The sequence below is a fragment of the Macrobrachium nipponense genome, chromosome 42, assembly GCF_015104395.2.
Source record: "Macrobrachium nipponense isolate FS-2020 chromosome 42, ASM1510439v2, whole genome shotgun sequence".
Classification (NCBI taxonomy): domain Eukaryota; kingdom Metazoa; phylum Arthropoda; class Malacostraca; order Decapoda; family Palaemonidae; genus Macrobrachium; species Macrobrachium nipponense.
The window spans coordinates 42,953,266-42,962,004 of NC_061103.1; positions in this window are offsets into that span (position 1 = coordinate 42,953,266).

Genomic DNA, 8,739 nt, shown 5'->3' on the forward strand with positions numbered 1-8,739 from the left:
CGTGACCCTTGTAGGATATAAGTTATTCGTAAGTGGAAGAGAGAGACGGAAAATTAAAATTAATGATTGCATGCTGAGAAATGAAGGAGCGGAAGTGATGCTTGCCTGCAGAAAGCTTCAGGAAGGAATTCATGTTGGATTAGTGCCCTGTGGAACGCCAGGAAGAGTTTATCCAGTGATGTGTGTGTGTGTGCTGTCAGTACTAACAAATATTATTCTCGAGTGATTGCCTGTGTAATTAAGATACTTACAAGAACATTTTCTTCAAAATGCATGCTCATTAATCACCTAAAATTATTCTTAGTTACAGTAATTGAAGTAATAACAATTCATCTTGGTTATATTGTACAAAATATAATCGTGGATGATCATTCTTTATTGTTGAGTTTCAACTGAAGGTTCAGGAACATTTATAATGTTTATGAAGACTAAAGGAATGAATGATAATATTCATTTAAATTCAATTCTGGTCGAGGTTATATGAAGCATCCTTTTTTGAAATCTCTATTATCCCACTGAGCTAAATCAGAAAAAGAACAATCAATTGAGATTCCCTTTAAAACCAACACACCACTTAACGTTCACCCTAACTTATTTGAGGCCCTCTCCTGCTTAAGAAAATAATTAAGAGTCGTTTGTCTATTCACTCCGCGCAAATAGGGTCAAAAGGTTTACTTTATCTTATGGTAGTGAGGTCAACACAGGTTAGGCATTCCTGATAGAGTTGGGCCATCGTGACAGAAATTCGGATTTAGTAGTATCCCTGTAGTAACAATGATAAACAGATTAATCACGGAAAGCAAGGTAATAATAATGATGGTAATGTTGGTAATGACGCAATCGATATGTTGGCCTAAAGGAGGTATCGGCATTTTACCTTAATGAGGGTCCAAAATTGATGATTTTACATTTAATCGAAAATTAAGTTTATTTCGACAGAAAAGGCTACAAATGTTTAAATTCAATAAATTAAGTTTGTTTAAGTAAAGTCTTTTTAAACTCCGTAAAATTAAGCGGTACGATGCTTGTATAAAATCTACAATGAGCTCGAATGTAATTGACTTGTAAAGTCACACATAACTTTCCTTTAATCGAGTGAGCAAATCACAAAAAAAAAAAAAAAAAAAAAAAAAATAAAAAAAAAAAAAAAAAAAATCAAAAGGACCCTGAACCCGCTTCACGCCCCAAAATTACAATTAGTCGTCCATTTCCTTTTCTATCAAAAAAGAAAAAAAAAAGTATTTTTTCAATTCATTGTGTAATTAGGATCTAATTTCTTTTTCCAAATTCAGTGGAGCCAGTCTTTCAGATCAATGATTTCAGAACGTAATAGTTACCTAAGAGGCTTTCCAGTAACTTACACGTTGGCCCTGACGCTTTTTTAAATTGATGAATAAATAAAAGTGGAAATAAAAGGAAAGTGCTATTATGGTCATATGAAATAAGAGTTAGAAATCTTATACGTCAGATTAGAACCGTGTCTTATTGACATTATGCTTGCAAGTTTATGAAGCATTGAAAATTGTGGATATTTGAATACATTATCAATTTTGAGCTTACAGCATAAAACGGGGTAGATTACAAATAGATTTTTCCTAGGAAATTGAGGTAAAGCTGGGACTAGTCTGGTTGCAACTATTGCTAGATCTTCCAAGTTCAACTTGAGAGAGAGAGAGAAGAGAGAGAGAGAGAGAGAGAGAGAGAGAGAGAGAGAGAGAGAGAGAGACTAAAGAAAGAAAAACACAATCATCATTATCTATAATTCCCACACAAACATCTGCAACAAACTAATACATGATCATTCTGTTGCCATCTAGTCTTCCAGAATGGACTGGTCAAGCAAGAAAAGTGAAACGAGTTCACACCGAACATAGAAGCCACAAGTAAGGAGTGCCGCAGGTGTATTACGCTGAGAGCCTGCTTAAGAGTCTTAGCGAAGGCAATATATGACATAAGGAACTCCCCCAAAAGGGCCCGTGGATTATATGTAATGTACGGGATGAAATCTTTAAGTGGTCGTCACTAGCCACAGAATCTATACTGAGGTAAGAATGCTGGGTTTCCAAGAATTTTGGAAAGTGAATATTAAAGGAAACAGGTTCGAGAAAACTGATATAGCAGAAAGGAGATTAACACTAGTTAGAAAGGTTAAAATATTCACCTTTTTGAGGAACAAGCGAGCTCTCCAATGATATAACGTTCCACCAAAGCAAAACATACCTTGCACAACAAGGCAGAATGCAGTTTCCAGAAGTCTGAGGAGGTGTTCAATAAAAGAAAATAAGCTCAAAACAACAGTTATAACAGAAGGAAGAACGACATTATAGGTAGAGGGGTTTCATTGGTCAACTTTTTGAGGAACGAGCGCGCTCCCAAGTAGATAGAATCGCGACATCGAAGCAAAAATAGATTACAAAACAAAAACGAGTTTTTTTCCGCACATTTCGTAAGCAACCAAATACAGGCGTCTTAAGGGGCGTAGAAGACTGAGCGAGTGGAGTCATATGATGATTTCTTGTGCGTATGTGTATGTGCGTGCGTAGGACTCCGTCGCCTTGTGATAAATTTAAAAATCAAGCTTTGTGGTACGCCAGCAACATTTACGAAACCTTTGAAACAACTTGCAGACATTCTTGTGGGCTACCATCGTAACTCCTTTCCTCATGACTGTATTCTCAACATATTCCAGCTTACACTAGATCACTCCTCCCTCGCACTTTTCCACGCCACTCCGTCGACTTTCCATGCACCGACCCGAAAGAGTAATTAAAAAACCTCGAATAATTGCCCAACGGTAATTATCAACGGGCAGGTACAGGCCCTTGGGCAGTAAACGTTTCGTCCAGGCAGCACGAAAGCCGTTCGCTCGCAGTGGTCAAACATAACCTCTGGAAAAGCCCATAATTCTGAAAGCCGTAACTCAAAGTCCAAAGGCTTCCTATGTATCTTGTCTATTTATCCTCTGAGCCTGGCCGCTGATGTTGAGCAAGCTCGGTCAACAGACATACAGCAGAGTGGCAAAACATTCCCACGGCCTCTTGCTTCTCCTTTTCCATTTACTTTTTTATTAATTTTTATTTTTTATCGGTCTCTTTTACGAGTCAGTTTCGTAACTGAGAAGCGAAACATTGTCAGGTTTCTTCTTCTCCTTCTCCTTCTTCTTCTTCTCCTCCTCCTCCTCCTCCTTATTCTTCCTCTTCTTCTCTTTCTCCTTCTTCTTCTTCTCTTTCTCCATCTTCTTCTCCTTCTCCTTCTCCATCTTCTTCTTCTCCTTCTTCTTCTTCCTCCTTTTGTTCGACGTGGGTCTTGGCTTAGAGACTTTGTGGGTATGTGTATATGTGTGAATGGAACAGTGGTTATTGTTTTGTCTTTCATCTGAAACCACCCCCGATTAAGGGAAACTCTTTATTGTATATATATACTATATATATATATATATATATACTATATATATATATATATATATATATATATATATATATATATATATATACGAGTACCTCAGTTATCTCTAGTACAATGATCTTATCCAAAGTAATATATTGCAAAATGAAAATAAAACAATATCATCAAAACCACAGTTGACTCCAACGCAATAATACAGCGCTTAAACTCCCATAAAAAAGAACTGGATGGTTTGGATATCGACCTCTAAAAAAAAAAAAAAACAGAATAAAACAAAAAAGGAGCGTAAATCTTACTTTCACTTTCTGCTCCCAGTCTTTTCATCGACAAAAAAAAAAAAAAAAAAAAAACAAAAAAAAAAAAAAAAAGTTAAATACAAAAAATAAACAGCTATTTTTAAAAGTTGTATATTCCGTGATGACCAAACTGGAAAGGGAGAATATTGAGGCTCAAATATACATTATTAATATACTTTTTTTTTTATCAATAACCATACGAAGACTTCTCCCTCTCTTCCTCCCTCAGCTAATTACGTATTCGGGTTAGCGTATACGGCACAAGGTCGGTCGTAGGGGCATAGCCCGATATTATCTTTCTGTAAATATGAGACGCCCTCGAACTACTTTTTAACGTTTGCCATTGGAGGTGGACCAGCCAGCCGTGCCCGCAGGCGCCCCTGATCAGAAAGTGTCAACAGGTGGCTCCAAACGCTGACCGGTTGAAGGGCAAAGGAAATGGGTAGGGTAGATGGTCATTTGATTCGTTACGGCCACGTACAACCATGTCATTGATGTTGATGGTGACTGGTTTCCTTTTTTTTGACAGGTGCCTTCAAACACTGAAAGTTTATACAGATTCGGTGATGTTCATCTGTCTCTTGAGTGATTGTTGACAGATGGCTTCAGTCACTGAAGGTTGAAGATATCAGGGAACACTGGTCCGTGGGGCATCGTGTTTCTTGGGCAAAAAATGGCAGGTTAGGCACTTGTGATAAGCAAAGGCCTACTTGGGCATAAATGGCAGGTAGGCCACTTATGAATCAGTTATGGGGCCCTTCGGGGCAAACATGGAAGGCAATTACTTTTGATAGTATAGGACTACTTAGGTAAACATTTGAGGCACGCACTTGATAGTATATGCGTACTTAATTAAAAATGGAATCAAGCACAAGCACTTGTGATAGCATAGGCTTACTGGGGCAAAAATGGCAGGTAGACACTTGTGATAGTATATGCCTACTTGAACAAAAATGGAAGCCGAGCACGTGTGATGGTAACAGCCTACTTGGTTAAAAATAGACAAGCCTTTATGACAGCATAGGCCTACTTGGTCAAACTTGGAAAGCAAGTACTTGTGATAGTATAAGTCTACTTGTGCAAAAAATCAGGCAAGTAGTTTATATAGTATAGGCCTACTCAGACATTAATTGCATGCAAGCACTTGCAAGATCATAGGCTTACTTGGGCAGACATGGAAGGCAAGCAGTTTTGATAGTATAGGCCTACTTGGACAAAAATGTAAGGCAAGCAAAAGTGATAGCATAGGTCTATTTTAAAGACGACAACAATAGAGTTACGCAAGGTTTGTTGTCACAGTAGGTAGAGAATCACAAACTTCCATTGTCTAGTGCTCAACTGTGTATCAAAGAACACCTGAGAGTTTGTGCGTATGTGTATGCGTGTATGTGTGTGCGTGTGTGAACTAAACACAAGAAAACACCTATCACGTCAAAGGCACGTTCATTAACTCAAGGTGACCGCAAAAAACTTTAACACTCTTATTTGTTGTTGATGTTCGTTTTTTTTTCTTCTTCGGCAACTCTCACCACCTAATTTACTTATCCATTTTATTTCTGCGGTTAGGTCTTGGAACCGCTGGAAGCTTTTGATATTTCACGGCTCAATGACATTCCTTGAACCCTGGTTAAATGCTCTCTCTCTCTCTCTCTCTCTCTCTTCTGGAACCACTTAAAGCTGATGTCATTTCGTTGGCCCATGCTACTCTCTCTCTCTCTCTCTCTCTCTCTCTCTCTCTCTCTCTCTCTCTCTTTATACCTTTGTGGTCAGAACTTGAAATCGCTGGCAACTTATGGCATTTTAAGCTTCAATGCTATTCTTTCGAACTCGAATTATACGCTCTCTCTCTCTCTCTCTCTCTCTCTCTCTCTCTCTCTCTCTCTCTCTCTCAAGCTCCCGATTCAGATAATTGCTCCTAATATCACACATGGCGCATACAAATAAAGTTTCATTCAATTAGCCATTAGTGTTGAAATACAAACTATACACACACACACACACACACACACACACACACACACACACACACACACACACACACATATATATATATATATATATATATATATATATATATATATATATATATATATATATATCAATAAAGAAAAGAGAATCACAGAAAACACACCATAAATAACGAATAACAAAGCAAAGCAACAAAGAGATAACAACGAAATGGAAGAACAGAATGCGATAGAGAAAAAAATAATTAGCCTGTCACAATAACTTATCGTGCCTAATAACTGCTTATTATTTTTTTATTTTTTTCCAACACGTTTTTCATTTTAAAATAATAACATGCACGAACTAACCCTTTCCCTTGCTCTTTGTAAATTATGTATTTAGTTTTCAATATATACTAATACTAATACTAATAATAATAATAATAATAATAATATGATAATAATAATAATAATAATAATAATAATAATAATAATAATAATAATTGAAGTATATTTGGATGGACACGAAACTCAGATAGATCCTTCTTGAATGACTTTATTTTAAGACTAACTTATAATGATATACAGTTTAAAAGAAGACAGATAGTTAACAGGGTGGTGTTATGCCTTAATGAGTAGTAAGTATCTGTAAACACAAATATAACCTCTGGTAATAGGTAGTTATAAACATAAATACCTAAACACCTTTTCCCCCTCGGGAAAAAGAATGAAAGATTAAAGCAAATAAAAGGATAAAGCAATCAATAATTAAATGGTGGCATACTTTGAATAAATAATACAAAACATACCTAATACTATTAATCATTTTACTTCTAAAATAGTCAGTGGTCTACTTTGTCTGGTAGACCTTCGAAGTTTTGGTAATTCAGATATCGAACTATCAGGTGAGTCATCAGAAGTATTACAATTTTCATTTCCCAATATTTTTTCTGCAGCTGCCGCCTCCTTTTCTTCTACATTTGGGATTTCATTCTTCTCTGCACCTGCAACTGCATCGCCTAACTCTTCACGAGTATTTATGAACTCTCTTGGTAATGGCGGGTCTGGATAGCTGACCAACTCTGAAAAATCACGTGCTAAAAATTCATTTTTGTTATCTTGAGAATCATTGGAGATCAGTCTCATTTGATCAATATGCCTCTCCATATTGAAGTTACCGTCCACTTGTACATTGTATGTGCATGGACCCAATTTAAGAACCACAACTCCTCGAGTCCATATGCCCTTCTTGGTATTTTGACGATAATGGTTCCATTAGGATTTATGGTGACCTTGAAGTCACCATAGATCCTAATGGAACCATTGTCTTTTGAAACGGGCACTATAGGTGCCGCCCACTCACTATAGTCAACTTTCTCAATAATTCCTTCCAATTCTAGTTTTTTTAAGTTCTGCATTTCACAGCATCCCTGATTGCATAAGGAACTGTCTCGCTTTATAAAAGATTGGTTTTGCATCCTTTCTTACACGAATATGAGCCTTTATATTCTTGGCTGTACCCACTCACCATCAAAGACATCACCATATTTCCTTAACAGTTCTTCTAACTTTGAGGTTTTCAGAATACCAGAATGCAGATGATTTACAGCTAACTTTTTCCAGTCAAATTTCGCAAAATGCAGCCAGTCTCTACCGAATAAGGCAGGTCCATTCCCCTGTACCACATACAATGGCACTTCCTCCACTCTGTGTCCATGAACTTCCATAGTTACGTAGCATATCCCGACGACTTCTATTTTTTCTCCTGTCATGGTTTTCAGCACAATATCGCTGGATTGAAGTACTGTATTTTCAGATGTTTAGCGTAGAACTCTTTCACTTATCAGTGACACAGAAGCTCCCGTGTCCAATTCCATATCAATTGGTATCCCATTTAATTTAACTTTCACTATTATCTCTGGAACCTTATTATGTCTTGCTTTCATTTTCTTTACACAGTATTTCAATGTATGCACCCAAATTCATCCTGTAGTTTGCACTCTGTAGTTTCTTCTTCCGAGCCGCTGGTCTTCTCCTCTGCCATGTTGACCGTCGATCGTTTCCTTCCTTGTCTTCCATATTTACCAATTTCGATTGGCTGTGTGTGATTTTCCATTCGGCACATTCTACGAAGGTGTCCTTTTTTATGACACCCATTACACTCAGTATCCTTATGGAAACAAACATCAGCCTTATGGTTTGTCTTCCCGCAACGGTAACACTCAAGGAGAGAAGCTTTGGCCCAACAACTTTTTTTACCTCCTGAGTTTGACCCTGAATCTTCGTGACGTTTTCATCAGCCATTCCTGACTTAGCGCAATCGAAAACAATGCTTTCTTTAAGTCAAGCTCCTGTTCCACTTAATAGTTTCCTCTGTGCCGAGCGGTTGGCCAATCCAATAACAAACAAGTCTTTTAAAACATCCTCTTGCAAAAGCACCAAACTGACATGTTTCCGCCAATTTCCGCTGCTCCGTTGCATAATCAGTGATGGATTCTCCTGGACGTTGTTTCCTATTGTAAAACTTGAAACGTTCAGCTATCAGGATGGGTTTTGGGTGGAGGTGATGTCAAAAGCTCAGTAAGTTCTCGATAAGTCCTTGATGAGGGCTATTAGGGCAAGCAATGTTTTCAGAAGTCCATATGTAGGAGCGCCGACGGCGCTCAAGAAAACTGCCCGTTTCTTATCTTCCTCTGTATGTCATTTGCTAAGCAGAACTGATCAAATCTTTCGACATAATCTTCAAAGTCCTCGGATTTGTCATATGCTGCTATGTTCCCAAATGCGCCATCCTTAATTTTCCCTTTCGTGAGTCAGTTCCTCGTCGCCATTGAAGTATATTTGGATGGTGGACACGAAACTCAGATAGATCCTTCTTGAATGACTTTATTTTTAAGACTAACTTATATTGATATACAGTTTAAAAGAAGACAAGATAGTTAACAGGGTAGTTATGCTTAATGAGTAGTAAGTATCTGTAAACACAAATATAACCTCTGGTAATAGGTAGTTATAAACATAAATACCTAACAATAATAATAATAATAATAATAATAATAATAATAATACTTCGCCACTGACACTGGCTCTAG